The sequence below is a fragment of the Choloepus didactylus genome, chromosome 20, assembly GCF_015220235.1.
Source record: "Choloepus didactylus isolate mChoDid1 chromosome 20, mChoDid1.pri, whole genome shotgun sequence".
In the NCBI taxonomy this organism is placed as follows: Eukaryota; Metazoa; Chordata; class Mammalia; order Pilosa; family Megalonychidae; genus Choloepus; species Choloepus didactylus.
The window spans coordinates 30,440,401-30,459,565 of NC_051326.1; positions in this window are offsets into that span (position 1 = coordinate 30,440,401).

Here is a 19,165-nt window from a genome sequence, read left to right on the forward strand (position 1 = left end):
CTTTCTCTGGGTAAACACGGTTAACAACAACTCTATCTTTCAGACTTTTTCCTGTGGTTTTGTTGTTTTTTTTTTATGGGCTCACTATATGTGTCATTCCACAACTTGATTTTTTTTAATCTTCAAAATACTATGAATATGCTTCAATCCTCTTATGGAAAACCCTAGTGCTACTTCAGTCTTTTTAAGCCCTGTATAGGATTGCATGTTTGGAGATCTGTAATTTAGTTAGCCATCTCCTTACTAATGGATGCCAGCCAGTTGTCTCTAGTTTTTTGCTATTGAAAATTACACCATGCTGGACTTGTGTGCAAATGTCTGTAAGATAACCTTGAAATTAAAATAAATTCCTTGAAATTAAAATAAAATGGTTAAATTCTCTTCTATAGAAATTAAAGGCAAATTCCTTTAAAAATATTTGTATTCTTACTTTCTGCTGCTCATTTTCTTCTCCTTCCATTAAGTGGCACTTTGCTTCCATTTTCTCTCACTGCCTACATTCCACTGAAGCTTATGGAATTGAGGGTGAGACTTAGACCTGTCATAACAAGGAGAAAACAATGTCTGATTCATGCTTTAGATCGAAAGAAAGCTTTTTTTAAAAAAATTTACCTACAGTAAAATTCACCCTTTTTAAATGTACAATTTGAATTTTGGCAAACATATAAATTCATGTAATCACCACCAAATACAACATTTCCATCATCCCACAAAATGTTTCATCTGCCACTTTGCAAATAGTCACCTCTCCCCCAGTCTCAACCCCTTGCAATTGCAGATTTCTTTCATTATTGTTTTGCCTTTTCAAGAATGTCATAAATGATCCATGATAGATATCCTTTTCTATCTGGCTTTTTAAACTTGGCATAATGCCTTTAAGATTCATTTATGTTGCTTGTTACAAGTAGATTGCTGTTTATCCCTGAGTAGTACTCCTTTTCATGGGTGTACCAGAATTGTTTTATCCATTCACCTATTCGTGTATATTTGGATTGTTTCCCTTTTTAGGCTGTTAGGAATCAATCAGCTATAAACATTTCATGTGGATCTTTGTATGGACAGATATTTTCATTTATCGTGGGTAAATACCTAGGAGCAAGATTCCTGCGATGTTAAGAAACTGCCAGACCTTTCCTTAATGGCTGCACAGTTTTGTGTTCCCACCAGCAACACATTAAGTTTCAGCTTGTCCACATCTTCATTAGTGCTTGGTGTTGTCAGTCATCTTCATTTTAGCCATTCTAGTAAGTGCGTGTAGTAGTATCTCATTGCAGTTTTGATTTGCTTTTCCTTAATGTTTAATGATATTGAACATCTTTTCGTGTGCTTATTTGCCATCCTTATATCTTCTTCAGGGAAGTGTCTGTTCAAATCTCTTGCCCATGTTTTCTATTGTTATATTGTTGTCTTATTACTGAGTTGGAGAGTTCTGTGAAAATTTGGATACAAGTCCTTATTAGTTATATGTCTTGCAGACATTTTTTCCCGGTCTATGGCTTGTCTTTTCATTTTCTTAGCAGTGTCTTTGGAAGAGCAGAAGGTTTTAATTTTTATAAAGTCTAATTTATCAGTTTTTTCCTTAAAGGGTCATGTCTTTTGTGTCCTAAGTAGTCTTTGCCTATTTCAAGGTCGCAGAGATTTTCTCCCAGAAATTTTATAGTTAAAGCTCTCCCATTTAGGTCTGTGATCCACTTTGTATTAATTTTTGTATATTGTATAAAATGAGAGTCAGGGTTTGTTTGTATGGAAATCATCCAGCACCATTTGATTCATTCCCTGTTGAATTACTGTGGCACCTTTGTTGAGCCTTATATGTGTAGGTCTGTTTCTGGACTTTATTCTAGACCATTGATCTAAATGTCTATTTTTATACCAATATCACACCATCTTGATTACTATAGAAAACGCCTTTTTTTTTCTGTATGGTAAATATTTATCATTGCTTATGTTTCAAGTTCTTTGGGGGAAGGGATGGCAGTAGGGAGGCTGGTCATGTAACAATATCAAGTGAAAGCGTAACCAACCAGATTTCTCAGAAGCCTTCAATTATACACAGACCTGAATTACCATTTGGAGCAAAAAGCCAAGTCACTAATTATAAGATATCAGAAATATGGTAAGGGGTCCAACTTCCCAGATAGATCTTGGGGTAGATCAGTGAGAAAATGGAGTTGAATTAAAATAAGGTTCAGAGTTGTTTGCTAAAAATTTTAATTATCTAAATAAACCTTCATGTGTTTTCATAAATTGAGGTTTTATAGTTTGGTTTATTATAGTTTGGTTTTATTATAGTTTTGTCACTATCCTTATGGGAAAGTATCCTTAGCATTTGAGAATTATTTCTTAATGTGAAAAAATTTCCATCTACCCAGTTGTCTCACACAAATTATGGATTCATTTGATAAACTTGCCAGGCATTTATCCAACAACTACTATGTACTAGGCATTAATTTTTAAATATGATCACTGCTTTCAAGAAGATCAATTTTCTCTAAGGGATCAGAATTACAATACAGGGTAAGTGTGATTATCAAAGAGTGCCCTGGACCTATCAGCTCTTGAAGTGGTAAGTTTTCTTTTGTTCTTTTCTGGAAGAAGTGATGTTTAAACAAATTTCACTAAAAGGAGTTTTAGAGGAATGGAACTCCAAAATGCACATTTTTTCCAAATGTCCTTTCATTATTATTCACTGAGACTAGCTAGGCATTGTAGGTTGGCTTCATCTCATGTAAATGTTTGTTTTAAATATTTTTATTAACTTCCTATTATATTCTACCCTATGAATTAATCTTGGGGAAGCATGAAGTTGAATCTAGACCATAGACTGTGAATTGTACATAATAAACAAGAAATCTCTCCTCTTGAATGCTTATGCATTTCTCTTTCTTATACTACCAGGTTTCTTGCAGTAGGTCTGAATGATTTGACTCGGTTTAGAGTCCTAGGTCAGTGAGCTGAACCTGGGATAAAGTTAAATTACATTTTTTGCTTTCCAAATAGAATTTATTTTTAGCCTTAATTTATTTAAAGATTCTTGGATAGCCTTGACTTGACTCTAGAATAAACTTAACAGCTAATGGCCTTACAGCTTCAAATTTATCTGATGTTATACTGGTGTGTTCATTTTTCTATATTCTTTGATGATTTTCTATTTTTATGAAATTTGTAATACAGAAAAGAATACATAATGCAAATAACATAGTAGCTTAAGTGGAACATTAGTAATCATTACCATTCTCCTGATACATATTTTGTCCCACATCATCAACCAAGATTTTACTTAGCCTGGCTATGATCTTAATTTTAAGATTTATTGGGAAGTTTTTGGAAAATTGTAGGAAATTAAGAAGCAAGTACTTTCTGGAACTGCTCCTATTTTTTGATACTTTAAGCATTATATCACTTACATAATATGAAAAGGAAAAATAAATGAAAAAGCATGTAAAGAAAAAAAGTTTGCATTTTCTAAGTGGAAGATTGAGTATTTCACCACAGATTTTCCACTAACAAGCTGGAGAGCTGACTTTGTCTTGCTTTTTCTCATTTCTCCATGACACAAATTGTTGTACTAAATGGTTTAATTTACATTCTGTATGATAAAAGCGGGCTGCCTACATGGAGGTATAAGCAAAGCTAACATTTTTGGTTTTAGATATAATTCAAGAAAATTCAAATCACGTGCATTTTTTCAAAATTCCTAAGTGTATGTGTGTGTGTGAATTTTAAGCTCTGAAATTAAAAATTAACTATTACATGGATTTACTACATCTCACAATTCTTTTATTCTCATGGCTTTATTCACCCACTTAAAACTTGCTTTTTTTTTTTTTCCAAATTCCACTTTGTGGTTGTGTTTTTGTCATTGTTAAATGACATGATTTGTTAGTGGCATTTCTGGATTTGCCATTTAAAAACAAACCACATTTCCTGTGTTTGTCCCTGGTGCTGGTTTGGTAAACATGTAAATAAATATCAGATAACTCCTATGTTGCATTAGGTAGTTGCATAAATGTGTTCTTCCAAAGGTCTGATTCTAACAGTGCAATAATGTTTCCCGGTATAGAATTTGTGTCAAAACAGTTGAAACTTTATAGCAAAAATGAGTAAAAAGAGTTTTAGGCTCAAGTAAGCTTAGTTCAGATGCCAGGTGCTTGAATGTGAAGTGTATTGATTTTATGCCTAACATTTGAACAAATTCAATGTGTTCATTTTCTAATAGTCAATTGTTCATAACAGAGCAATAACCAAATGCAACCAGTCTTTTCTTGTTTTAAGTATACCTTGGGAATGAAGATTTCAGAAGTATTCCCTAACTCAAACCTGAAAAACCTGGTGTTAGTCTTGGGTGATTTCCAGTGACCCTCTGACTCCCTTCTTCCTGCCCCCTGTGTAGATTTGGAACTGGGTAGCCATTTTTGTTTTTGGAAGGGAAAGCAGACAGAAATAATGAATGACTTTTATTGTGCAATATTTCAAACTCTCTTGAATGCATTCGAATAGGATGGAAACTGTTCTGCCCTGTGCCATAGCCAAAACAAACAAGACATAGTCCCGAAACCTGGATGTGTGTTTCTCTCAAACTGGCAGTAGTTAGAGCTCAGCTCTCAAACAAGAATTTGGTTTGACAATTTTTAGCCCTTGTTCAACTGCATATTAGAATATGTCACAGCCAAAGAAAATACTGTGAGGAGAAATTAATAAACATATTTGCAGCTTGCAGGTGGCATTTTTTCGTTAAAAATTAGATATTTGTCTTAATTGCATTTGTGGTAATACTTTTAAATAGACTATCAACTTTTCTACTAATATTTTTTAAATGAATTCTCTGTGATAATAGCAACTCCAAATGAAAATAAATTCTACAGAGGTCCCTGAAGGGTTATAAATGCTTGAATTTAAGTGCTTAAACATTTAGGGACCACTAAGAATCTGAGAGTTCTAGGAATATCAGATCCAGCAAATATGCAGTAAAACCCCCCTGATAGTAGCCTCCTATGCCCGTCCCCCAATCCACTGTAGTAAGCATCAATGATTCCTTTATGATGCAGCCTCCAACATTGTTTACTGAGTCCAACCCACCCCCACTTAGGTTGTGAAATATTCCCATCCTTTGGATCTGTGGGGAGAAAGTATTCTGCACAATCAAGATGATTCATTTTGTAATGCACCATTGTACTTCATGACCCTGACAAAATATATTTATCATTAGTCACAATAATAGCTTTTAATTTATAGTTACCTAGGACCAATAGGCCCTTGGTTTGTGCCTTAACCAAGAAAAATGGGAAATATAAATTATTCAATGCCAGGAAATCTGCCTCTCATAATGGTAGTAAAGACTTAAGTTCACCTTTTGCGTACTCCCTTTGAAATATAAAATTCTAACTTTGACCAAATGTTTTGTTAAACAATTATCAGGCATCTCTGTTCATGCAAAGAAACCATTGAAGAATTTCATTGGTTGGTAAATTTTCATTTAATAAATACAGATAAAACATTGCCTGAATCTTGCATTTCATCTAGAAATTGCATATTAATTCAATGATTTCTATTTTCCAAGCACTGTCAAGTCCAATTATATTTCTATAAACTAGCCTGACTGGCATGTTCTGGACATATAAGTCATTTTAAGGAGTGGGTGCTTAGTTTTTGGAAGTATGTCTGAATGGTGGAAAATAAAAAGACCTCCATGAATGTGTAAATAGGGATTGCCAAGAGGTCCACAGCTCTCAGGCTGTCAAGAGGCAAATGTGAATGTAGGTTCCAGATGGGAGAGGATGTTACAAATTTCTTGGAAAAAAGCAGGCTCTTAATTTTTTCATTTTTAAATGTTGCTTTTAAGCTCTTAGTATTCACACTTAAATATGTTAAATGCATCCTTCATTGGGAAAAGTAGGATTATTGGACACTCCGATTTACCATAATTCTTTTTAAAATCCTTTGGGAGCTGAAGGGCACCTTTTTTACCTAAATAAACTTATTTTTAAATTTAGAAATAATTTACCTTCCCCAATCAAATTGTAGCCTCTTTTTTCCCTGTATGACTTTCTTTCCCCTCAGAGAGAATCAAACAACCCACTTTCCTTTAAATTTCCCTGCCCCCCCCACATAGGTTTTTTCCTCCCCAATCCACACACACTATAGTAAAACACCTTTCCAAGGTATTACTGTTGTATCTTCATATTTCTGTAATAGATACACTATTGTTTCTATTTTATAAGATGTACAGTGTAAAGTGATCTCTATTGGACAGCAGGTAATGATAAAGCCTGGAAAAAAAATAGGAGGACTTGTAATACTCGGCCTGTTGTTTATTTCACTTGCTTCAGCTGCCTCCTCTATCTGCCAGAACCTAGATGCTTAAGGAAGTCAGGCCATTTGAATACTTGTCTATTCTTGTGAATGTTTAGTTGGAGGAGCCACTAAATTCATCAGCTACAATAGTTATGAAACCATCCAAAACTATCTCAAAAATAACCAAAAGTTGCATCTGTTTTCTTAAAATTATGTGAACAATGAGTGCTTACTGATTTTTTCTTCTCTAATGTAGTTTGTATGGGGATGGGGAACAGGAGTTGGGATTGACAGCAGGAATATTAGCCAGAAGAAATACTGTTTAAACTAGAAATCAGCTCTCCATTCAGATGCAAACACTTTGAATAAGCAGCATTCTCAGCTCAGTTCCTAAAGTGCCCAGTGTCCTGCAGCTATCCTGTAAATGTCTGATTGGATTTATATCCTGCATTTCTCCAAGAGAGGAAAACAATGCTAAACACTTTTCAAGCATGTGTCCTTTTGACGTTTCACTGCCTTCACCACTCATGCTCTGCCATCCTTCCACAAGCAGAGCTGTTACCACCAGGCCAAAAGCTGTAACAATATTAAGATGTTTTCCTCAACCTTGTCCCCAGAAAGATACTCTGTTTCCAGAAGATTGTTCTCCCTTGGGCATTACATCATGAATTGATTCAGTTCTTGGAGGAAGAAATTGGACAAAATATAATAGATTACCTCCTGGGGAAACATACTTAGGTTGTTAAGTATTCCCACCAGTAAACTAAGAAACTGCTTATATATTACTACACTGTCCACATTTAACCTCTCACCTTATTGCAGCTGAGCAGGGTGCTTTTTTCTGTAAAGGTTTTTGTTTTAGTGGGGGTCAAGAGAGAACATTTTTCCTTTTTTTTTTTTAAGGAATACAAGTATTTGTTTTTGCCATTACCCAGACTTCCTCAATCTCATGATCTAGAGTGTGCCGCCAGACACTGGGAACAGGTTAGCACGCAGCAGCCGCTAAAGGGTGTCCCTTCAGTGTGTGAGTATGGCCTCTTGAGAAGGGGAGGGAAGGGGGGCAGCCTGGGTAGGCTTACAGCTCAATGTATTTAATTTTCCTTCAGGATTTTTGGCCTCTGGGACATAGTGACCAACAGGAAAGAAGACAACACTTGTCAAGCATTTGGAATGCATCATTGTGGAAGGCATGTGCGGGAGAGTGTGGCCTTGTAAGCAATATCTGTTGGAGAAAAGGATCCGCCTTCTCGGGAACTGGTTCTCTGAGAAAGATGTTAATGATTGATGAAAAACTTCCATCCAATAAGTGGTGCAGTAAGAAATGTGGGAGCTATTTTCTTTTCCAAGTTCACAAGTTGGAATGGAGAAGGGACAGGGTAGAATTGGCCGTATACATCTGCTGGATCAGATAGTGGTAACTTGGAATGGTAAGTAGTATGGCTGGAGGTGCTGATTAACCTAAGGGACTGGTAATGAAATAGAAAGCCTTTAAGCATCAAATGCCCAGCTGGTAACCGGAAGCTTGTCAGTATCCAGAGCCTAGTTAACAGATTATAGGACCATGTAGTGAGTTGGCAGCTCCTTTGGCAGAATCACTGAAAACTAGATTGGTAGGGCCAGTTTCCTTTCCCAAGGCAGAAACATTGTAACCATGTCAGTGAATCTCAATTATTGTCTCATAAATCTCCAATCACAAGATTAGCATAGGTTCCCCAGGGTGCAGAAATATACTTCTTTATCCCAATGGAAGCCCTCCAATAGCCTCACCTCCTCGGAGAGTTCAGCCTCCACCTCTGAGGTGTACACCTGAGGAAATGGCAAAAGCCTCTTTTGGAGTATAGTTAAATAAGGTGCAACAATGGGCGGAAACTTAGAGAAGGGTACACAGGATCTTTCTGTACTATTCTTGCAAATTCCTGTGACTAGTATATTTGAAAATAAGTTTTTTTTTTTTTTTTTGAAGTAAATTGCTTAGAACAACAGCTAAAAAGTGTCTGTTGGTCTCGGTCACTCATCTGTAAAATGGGAATATTAGTAATACCTATGATTACTATGAAAATCAAATAATATGGATTAGATGTGGTGCATTTTGTTTTTGTCAGCCCAGCATCCCTGCTACATGTTCCTGTTGTAGGTGCCCATTCCCTGGGTCATGGGGTAACTAAAAGAAAAGTATTTTTGTCTTTTGTTTATTTACAGTGTAGTCACTGTAGTAGATGTTTCTCCATATGGTTTCATTTTATGTGATCTCATTATTATGCCCAGGTAACAGATAAGGAATCAGGACTGTGGTCTTATTCTCAAGTTATACCTGGAGAAGCAAAGATTTGGGGGTTGTGGAAGAGGAGAGTAAGTTAGAGAAGAGGAGGATTTTCTCCCTGCTAGACTTACTGTTATCAGAAATGCTCTTAATGGGAAGCGACTGGCCTCTACCTTGTAACTTGAGATAATGGCTTCTTCTCCATTTTGGGGGGGCATCTTGCCATTTCTGGTCTTGCACTCCAGTCAGCCCATAGCCTCATCCTGCATTTCTTCAAAGGGAAATCAGTCCTGTTAGTACATAAATTTCAACTACTGCACAACCTATGGCACTCATCCCTCCTAGATTTTTACTTTATCAAATCATGGAAATATATATAACCCGTGAGGTCATTTCTTGTGTAATCCTGTACTGAATGCACTATCTTTTGCTAAAATTTTATATCTAATTCAAAACACTTCATCTTGCTCTAGTTTTATTGCCTAGTCATAGAAATTGAAGACATGAATATTTTTACCACCCAATATGTGTCCACATATGGTTTTGCACTGAGGGGTCAGGAGATGTGCATTTTATTTTTTCAGAGGACAGAGAAAGACTGCCAGAGGTTCTTGATAGAGTTGGGCAGAAGAACACTTCCCATCAGGCGGTCTTGCCCTGTCCAAAGTACAGTCCTAGGGATAATTGTTTGAATAGGCATCTCTCCATCCTACTGTGCACCTATGCTCCAGAGAGAGATCTATCCAAGCTATGGGCAGTTGTTAGCATTTCTGTCAAGAGGTCCAGGAGGTGGAACTGGCCTCAACTGTGAATGGAAGCTGGCACATGTTCTGTGTTGAGGATTTGGAGCAGCAAGTGCCCAAAGGAATGTTTATTAATGATACAGTAATTACTTGACAGTGAGTAGAAAATAAATTTAGTTGGCATACTAGCTTTAAGTTGAGGGGCAGTTATCTTATACTTCATTATTACCCTACTTCACCTGTAACATGTTCCTATGCCATGGACATTGACACAGGAAAACATCGTTTAAAAAATTTCAGCATATATTATTTTATAATTGTAGTTTGGAAGACTTGCAATGTACCTTACAATTATACAGAATCACAGAAGGATAGAAATGGACAAAAAAAATCACAGAATATTTTTTCCTACCTTCTGACTATACAGATGAGAAAACGGACAGCCAAAGAGTTGCAGTAGCTTGCCCAAGGCCATACAGCTTCTAAGGGCAAGGTTAAGACCCATGTCTCCTGATCACAGAGCTCTTGCCAGTGCCCTCTCCATATTGCTTATTTGTGATGTACAATATTCCCTCACCTAACCAGGTACTAATCAACTTGATATAGACTTTGTTTTGTATCAATCATAGCAACTAGCTTGCTGCTGGACACAGAGAACGCGTTCATTAAATGTTTGAAATTAATGCTTGTTATCTGCTAATACCATAGTTATGTACCTGCTTGAGTGCTACAAGAATATTTTCCAGTTTTAATGGCGTGTAATCCAAATGCATTCTACACCATTGGGACAGTCATGGTAGAGGGGGTGGGGAGTCTCTTTATCATTTCAGTATTTCTCAAAGTGTGATTCTCTTTAACAAGTTGGGGGACTTGTTTAAAATGCAGGTGAAAACAATCTTGTCCCATCTGGAGATCAGCATTTTACCTGAGAACCCTATCCTTTTTGACTCACCGCTCCAAGCAACAGCCCTTGCCCCCTTGGACATGTAGACCCCATGCTTGCTAAGCCCTCTGCTTCCTAATCCTTTTGTAAACTTTGTTTAGTCCTTTGGACACTAGTATAGCCAATGGAACTTCCATGAGTCAAGAGCATGGGATTTGAAGTTAGACCTGAATTTGAATCTCAGTGCCCCAATTACCAACTGTGTTGTTCACTGACTGTGTTGTTACCTAATGTCTCTGAAGCTCAATTGCCACATCTGAAAAATGAGGATAATAATAGTGTTTTCATCTTACAATTATTTTGAGGGTTGAATTATGTGGCAATAATGTATGTAAGGTTCCTTGGTTAGTGTTTGGCATGTGCTAGGGATTCAATAAGGTGACATTGTTTACTTTTTATTTTGACAATTTCAGACATAAAGTTACAAGAATAGTACAAACAATTCATGGATACCCCTCACTAATATTTCCCAATTATTAACATTTTATCACACTTACCATATTTGCTACCCCCCACCCCATATAGGCACACACACATACATACACGCATGCACAAATGTTGGGGCTTTTTCCTGAATCATTTAAGAGTAAAGTTGCAGACATGCTGCCTCTTTACTCCTAATTCTTCAATGTGTATTTCCTAAAATCATGAGGTAACATTACGGTAATAAGGTGTTGTAATTATAGCAATGGAAGTACTTGAAGCAGCTCCACAGTGTTTCTCAAAGTCAGATTCAGAAAAAAGCAAACCAACTTTTACTGAGCATATAGTATGCACCAGGCATTGTCCTAGGATTCTCTCCACATCAAGTTCAGCCTTATAAAGCAGATATTAACTCTTATTTACAGAGCATAGCAACTGAGACTGAAGGAGCTTAGTAAATTACACAAAGGACCTTAGTAATTGATAGAACTGGGAATTAAACCCAGTTCTCAAGACTCTAAACCCTGTGTTCTTTCCAAAACAACGCTAGCAAAAATGGTGCTCTGTTGCCTAATAGATTCCCAACCATATTATAAAAATAAGAAAGCTTTTTAAAGCAAACAAAAATCAAGTCTAGGGGACCCTGGGTCAGTGTGTGCTAATCTCTGCTAACCTGTCACATAGTTCTGTGGCCTGAGCTGTAGGAGTTTTGTTTTCACAGTTCTAATTCTGATGAACTCTCCAAAAATTTATTTCAAAATAATTGTAATCCTTTTGCACAGTTTTGTTGCTGGCTGGAAGCCAACTCTTTTATCTTCAAATACCTTTAGTCAAGTTTATTTTTGAAATGAAAGTTTGTTTTACTAGGGAATGCTGAAGCTATTGTTAACAGTTTGGGTGGTTAGGGCTTTATTTTAGAACCTGGAGTTGCCATCTGTTGACATGCCTCTGGTTCCTGTCAGAGACTCTAGGTATAGTCAAGGATTGTCAATTTGTTCTCTCATTTCCCAGCTAAATGCAGTTGATTGGCCTTCCTCTGTCTTCTTATGCCTAAACTTGGAGAGCAACAATAACAACTTAATATCTTGGAATGATATTTCCTGTAGAATGTTTTGGTACTGAGGAACTGTAGTGGGATCTTTTGGTACAAGCATAAATTCAACTTCAAATAAAATCGTGTAATTTAATCGGTGGTTCTGGCTCTCAGTCGCATTAATGTTTCAATGGGAAATGAATCTTAATTCACAGACCATGCCCTGTAACAGATAAAGAACTCCACGTGGTTTGGGAACCACCAGTTAGCCATTGTTTGGAGAGAGAGGCTAATGTGTGGACTCCAAGCATCTAGGAAGATTTGGGGTCCCTGCCTGTGGAGCTTGTCAAAGGGGAAACAGTTCACTTGTAATGGTTAAGCCCTCGCAATCTGGAGTTCAGCTGACATGGATTTAAATCCCAGCTCTACCACTTGAGTTTTACGGCCCTGAGCAAATTAATCTCAGATTCATCGCCTATATAATGATAACAAATCTACCTTTCAAGTTTTTTTGCATGAGACTTAAATAATGTAAGTAAAGCAAATTTATTCTTTTCTTTTCTCTTCTTTGCTTCCTCCCCCACCCCTCATGTTCTTTCTCTTAGTCTTCCCACGTCCTCACCATTCCACCCCCAACCCCACCCAAGCCCAGTCCTATTCTGATGATCTGAAGTAAGACATTAATTATTAAAGAACATCCAGTCCTTGGCATTCTATATAGAAGAAATCAATGATTCTGAGGACCCTAAAGAGAATTACTGATTTTGTAAAGGCTTAATAAAAGTCAACAGTCAAACAAAAGCCTTTTCCCCCCTGAATCATTACATTCCGCTGTTCCTGAACATCTGGGAAGAAGGGAGGACTGCCTTCACTTGGGCCTCTTCAAAACACTGCTTCTTGGGCTGTAGCTATGTCTATGTTCATGCCTCATTTGGAACATACACCATCATTCCAGGATTCTCTTTCTGGAGCTGCCATTAACTATGTGAGTGAATTATTTCCCAACTTTGAACTTCAGTTTTTAAAATGGAACAAGTCAGACGAGACTTACTATAACTGATGAAAGTTGATGAAAATACCACTCAGATTTAGTACTTAATCGTATACTCTTATGTTGTTTCCTGTATATCCATCTCGTCTTGACAGCAAGCACTTTGAGCAGGGTCAGTGTCACACACCATAGGAAAGAACACAATATTTAGAAGTAGAGGCCCTGGGTTCAAGCCCCCACTCTGCTACTTACTAATCCTTGTGACCTTCAGTAAGTTGCTTCACCTCTGCCATCCAGGGTTTCTTCAACTAGAAAATGGGGAGGATGTACCTAAAACACAAGATTATCGTGAGGACTAAATAAGATAAGTAATGTGGCACTTTGTAAATTTAAAAAGGACATTCACTATTCTTACTTTTACTGTCACAGAGCCTACCAGAGTGCAGTGTTCAGTAAGTTTTTGTTGAATTCTGTTTTAAGAATAAAGCTAAGACATTTGCTATTATTGATTTAAAAATCACTGGAGGAGAGTGATGTTGGTATATAATTAAAACTTACTTCATTTCTAATGCAAAATTTTAACTCCAAAAAAACTTAGGTTTTCAAAACCAATAAGGGCTTTGAATACTTATACAAATAATATTTATGTTAATACTTTCTAGATGCATTAAGATTTATGTGGCAAGGATAAATATCAAAATTAAGCCTGAAGTGAAGTATTAATGCTCTCTGTGGGATTGATTCTTTTAGTCAGGTTTTCTTTGCACTGGCATAAGATTCTTAAATTTGTATGGGTAATTTTTTAATTAAATTATTTTCTACTTACAGAAAGAATATTGTAGAAGATAGTAGAAGTGCAAATGCAAAACTTAGTATTATAGAATATTTGGAAAATGCAAGAAAGGAGAAAAAAGAATCTCCCCAAATTCTATCACCCAAAGATAACCATTATTAGAGTTTCAGCATATTTCTTTCTGGTCTTTTTTCTTAATGTATCGGAGATCAATTTTTATGCAATTTTATTGAGATATAATCACATACCATACAGTCATCCAAAGCATATAATCAATTGTTTGCAGTATCATCATATAGTTGTGCTTTCATCACCACAATTTTTGAACATTTTCATTACTCCAAAAAATGAAAATAAAAATAGAAGTAAAAAAGAACACCCAAAACATCTCATACCCCTCCCCCACCCATTATTCATTTACTTTTTGTCCCCATTTTCTACTCATCTGTCCATACACTGGATAAAGTGAGTGTGAGCTACAAGGTTTTCACAATTACATGGTCACACAGTGTAAGCTATCTAGTTATACAATTGTCTTCAAGAATCAAGGATACTGGATTGCAGTACAGATCAAGTTTTAAATCACCTATTTTATTTGACTCATTTTCTCTCTTTTCTTATTTACATAGGAAAATCACTAAAGTTTTCATTATGACTTTGATTTTCCATTTATAAAACAATTATTAGAAAACCTACTTTGAATATCTAAAAGAAAGTGTTATAACCAACTAAAGTGAACATGACCCACAAACTTGCATCTCACCCCAAGCAACAAAAAGTGTTTTTCTTGCATTTTATAAAGATGGCAACTAAGTTAAGATGGGGCTGTTAGCAATTCACCAGAAACAGCCAGGGAATTTCATTTGCCCTCTCAATACCGATGCCCACCCTGGGGAAGTGTCCCCAAATGCCCAACCAGTTGCTTTTTCCCCTGTCCAGCACTAAAGGAGTTAAGAGCCCATCACCCTCCCTGTGCCCCAAGGTTGGAGGTGTGAGTGACTAAGGAAACCCCCAGTAAATTAAGGGGGGCAGCCTCTCTGAGGAAGGAGAGGTGGCTTGTTCAGCATTTTCAGCCTTTTAGCTAGTCCTTTATCACTGATTGATTTATTGGGTATTTATGCAGTGGGCAGGAGGATTTGAAATATAACATAAGCGCTTCCTGAGATGTCAGTACTCTAACGTTAGTGGTCTGAACAAGGATGTAATTCATATCTGCAGGTGCTTACTCTAGTATCAAATACTCTAATAGCATCATGCCTGTGGAATCCACTGTTCCCAGGTGTCCTATTTGTATTCTGATATGCCCACATCTTTTCCTATGTGTGTTTTCCTTTTTTAAGGAGCTCTCATTTCCTTCAATAGGATATGTTTTATTTCATCCCCTTTCCTGCATTTACTCATATTAATGTCACCACATTCACTGGTAATAGCTGGGCTTAGAAATAACCCGCATAGCCACCTCAGTAGTAGCCTGAAAGGCAATGCCAGGGATGCATTATTCAAGAAGGGATGGAATGGAACAGGGTGGAATGGAATGGGGTGGAAGTAACAAACTTTTTCGGAGTCCTAATTAAACATAGTGGTAGTACTCTTGAGGGAACCTGCTAAAAGGACATGGTAGCCTCTCAAGAGCCCTGGCTGGCCGGGTTGGGAGGTAGGAAAGAGACTTCATTTTCAGCTAGGAGACTCTTGATTTGTTGATAAAAGCAAACATAGCCAAAGCATCCCTTTGGGTTTTGTGCCTCTTTTATTCCTTTATTGTAGTGTAACAAGTGAATTTTACCAAGAGGCCAAATTCAAAGACTTCCAAAAGTTAGGACCCTCAGCCTGCAGGGGTGAACTGTGGTGATAATATGCTGTCTTTTGGGCAGGGTTTGCTCCTCTTCTTGCCTCTTTCTGTTTCCAGTTCTTCACTTATTTATCTGGATGATTGATTTGTGTTGGCAAGGCAGTCTTGCTTAGTAGAACGAAAATCTGCTCTGAGCATCAGGAGAATTTGTTTTGTTTGATTTGCTCTCTGCCATCTAATTTTTCCAACTGTAAAATGGAGCTAGCCATTTGCCCGCTATTTATTTCACAGAGAAATATGAAGATTTTATTGTATTATGCTTTATTGTAATGTTATATACTATATCATAAACATATATAAAGGAACAAAGGGTTGCACTTAAAGGTACTTGTTTAGAGAACAAACTTTTCTTACAGAAAATGTTTTATGATGTGGGATGCAGGTAATTTACTATATACCTCTATATTAATAATGCTTATAAATGTATAGATGCTGTTTTAGTTTGCCAGCTGCTAAAACAAATACCATACAATGTTTTGGCTTAAACAACAGGAATTTATTGGCTCACAGTTTTGAGGTTAGGAGAAGTCCAAAATCAAGGTATCAGCAAGGCGATGCTTTCTCCCTGAAGACTGTGGCATTCAGAGGCTGGCTGCTAGTGATCCTTGGTCCTTGTCTTTCCTGTCACTGACAGTGCACATGGTGGCATCTTCTTTCTCTTCTGTGTTGCATGGACTTCCAACTCCTGGCTGCTCCCGGTGGCTTCTCTCTCTGTGTCCAATTTCCTTTGCTTATAAGGACTTCAGCCATATTGGATTAAGGCCTATCCTCATTCAGTTTGGGCTCACTTGAACTCCTAACACCTTCAAAGGTCCTATTTACAAATGGGTTCACACCCATAGAACTAGGGATTGGGCCCTGAACTTGCCTTTTGTGGGGGACATGATTCAATCCCCAAAAGATGCTTTAATTCAAATGCTATGGGCTCACTCTTTCCTGTAGCTATTAAATTCCTATTTTATCTGCTAATGTAAATGTAGGGTGGGGTCCCTTATCTTGCTGATAGCAGCAGGGACTCTGGAAGGAAGTCTGGAGGATATGGGGAGACAGGCAAGGGCAGGCATTCATAGGTAAGGGTTGTTTATAATTAAGCTCTCTATAGTCAGGGAACATGACTTATAGTATGTTACGTTATATATTATCTATAATATATGTATATCATGTTATGTATGTGTGTATGTATCAGGTATTAAAATTTCATACAGTCTGTGATCCATGGGGTTTACAGTGGGTGGGCAGCTTCTCATCTTAAGTTGCTGGTTTAGAATTATTTCCTTCTTGCATGATCTGCGGGGGTGTTGGTTGGAAAGGGATAAGTATAGATGCTGTGAACTTGAACCATGCTAAAGTCCTGGGATTTTGGAAACTTTGGGGAAAATAAATTTAAAAGATGGCATCTTAAGGAACTTCAGGGCAAAAATTTCTCGATTTGGGGAAGACCATCTCAGTGGAAGTTTAGTTTCACAAACGTACTCTGAAGAACCTTTTCTCCTTGGAAAGGATATTTTGTAAATAAACGTGAGGCTCTAAGGAGATAAACTGTTCTGCAGAGTAATATTGAGTAATGATTCCCTCTAGCTCTAGTGATGAGAGAGGAGTTGGCAGACCCAGTTTAATCATTTCTGAACTAGACTATTAGGCATTGTGGAGGAGGTAGCAGAGGACAGGTTAGCCTGGAGATTCTGAGTGTAGCTACATAGAGCACCTGTTTTCAGTGCCTCTGTGGTAGTTCCTTTCTGTTATCCTCAGTGCTTCAGTATGGTTTTATTGGAAGTTACAGCCCAGTCTTAGCTGAACCCTGGGGACTTCAAGGATTATATTATGGCAGAGGAGAAAGCAACCTTTCTGTCTTATTCTACTTTCAATGCCATTGTAGAGATGGCAGCTCCTGTTTTAGGGAGGACAGTGATTCTGGACTCCTGGAGGGAGTGAAAGCCTGAGGAAAGGCCAAGAATGGAGGCCAGACAGGGTGGAGGTGCAGACTGGTTCAGTCTGATTTGTATTAGTACTGGAGCTGAAACATCCCACGTACCCCTTTTCTATAAGAAATGTCGCCTCACCTGTAACATCTAGCCAGAATCTTGATCCTGCTACTACACTGAAAGGGCTACCAAATCATAGGAAATTTCTGGGCTGTCGTTACAGTAATAGTTTTGATGATGCCAAGTCATAAGCATGAGGCCACAGAAGGGTTGCTTCCCCACTTACAGCCTTCAGTGGTTCCCACTTGCCTCACTCCAGAGGTCAAGACTCCTGAGTGGGATTTGGCCCCTGCTTACCTCTCTCTCCAAAATGATCATTTGCACTGTATGTTCTAGCTCACACCACACATTTGTTGTTCCTTGGAATATAGCAGGCTCTCTCACTTCCTTAAACTCTCTGGGCACATGCTCTCTTCCATCTCCTGCCATTGTACATGCTGTTCCCTCTTTCAAGAACACTGCTTCTCTATCTCCTTCACACTGCCACACCCTGCCCACTGCTCTTTGCTGGTCTCTAACTGATCTGTGAAGTCTTGGTTTAGACCCTGCTTTCTCCAGGAAGCCTTTTCTGATGCTCCCTACCCCCTAACCCCTTGCAAAACAGTCATCCCACTATGTGCTGCTGCTGGTAGTGGTAATAGTAATAATACTATTAGTAATAAATAGTATCCCTTATATAGCATTAACCATGCGTAAGACAAGCACTATTACAAATGCTTTGCGTTTTATAACTTATTTGGTCTTCATTGCAATCCTAAGAGGTAAATACTCCAACTTTATAGATGAGAAAATTGACACGCAGATTAGGTAACTTGCCCAAACTCATACACCTAGTAAGTGATGGAGCTAGAAATCAAACTCAGGCAACCTGACTTCAGAATCCATGCTCCTAACCACCAAATACTTGTTAGTATCCCCTGTGGGACTGCAAACTCAGTAAGGGTAAATATAGGGTGTCTTGTTAACCATTGTACCTCTAGCACCTACTCCTGTGCCCAGCATGTAGTAGGTGCTCATTAAAAATCTTTGACTATACTAAATGAGTGCTTTGGCTGGATGACTGATAGAAACCAAAATGGTGAGTCAGAGCCAAACTCACAACCTGTCACAAGTGCCATGCTGAGCTGGCTCCCACTCTCCATTCTAATTCTCTGTCCTGTTTCTGTGACTGTTGTCAGTTAGGGTCCCCTCATTCACCATTCATTCCCCAGGCCTTGCCCTGATTGTAATTCTCTAGGTAGTGCTTAAGTTCTTACTGAGGAAATGTAGTGAGAACCACAGCCCCCCAGAAACCCAGGATCCTTAAGTTCACAGAGTGTTAAAATTGGGAAGGGAGAATTGGAAGATTATTTCATCTAACTCCCTCTTCTGCAGATGCGGAAAGTGAGTCTAAATATTTTGTTCCAATTCCTACCAACAGCATGTGCTCAATGAATAAAGACAGAGCAGGCTTCTTTTTTTTTTTTTTTTTTAATTCAGTTTTACTGAGATATATTCACATACCATACAATCATCCATGGTGTACAATTAACTGTTCACAGTACCATCATATAGTTGTGCATTCATTACCCCAATCTATTTTTGAACATTTTCTTTATACCAGAAAGAATCAGAATAAGAATAAAAAATAAAAGTAAAAAAGAACACCCAAATCATCCCCCCCATCCCATCCTATTTTTCATTTAGTTTTTGTCCCCATTTATCTACCCATCCATCCATACACTGGATAAAGGGAGTGTGATCCACAGGGTTTTCATAATCACACTGTCACCCCTTGTAAGCAACATTGTTATACAATTGTCTTCAAGAGTCAAGGCTACTAGGTTGGAGTTTGGTAGTTTCAGTTATTTGCTT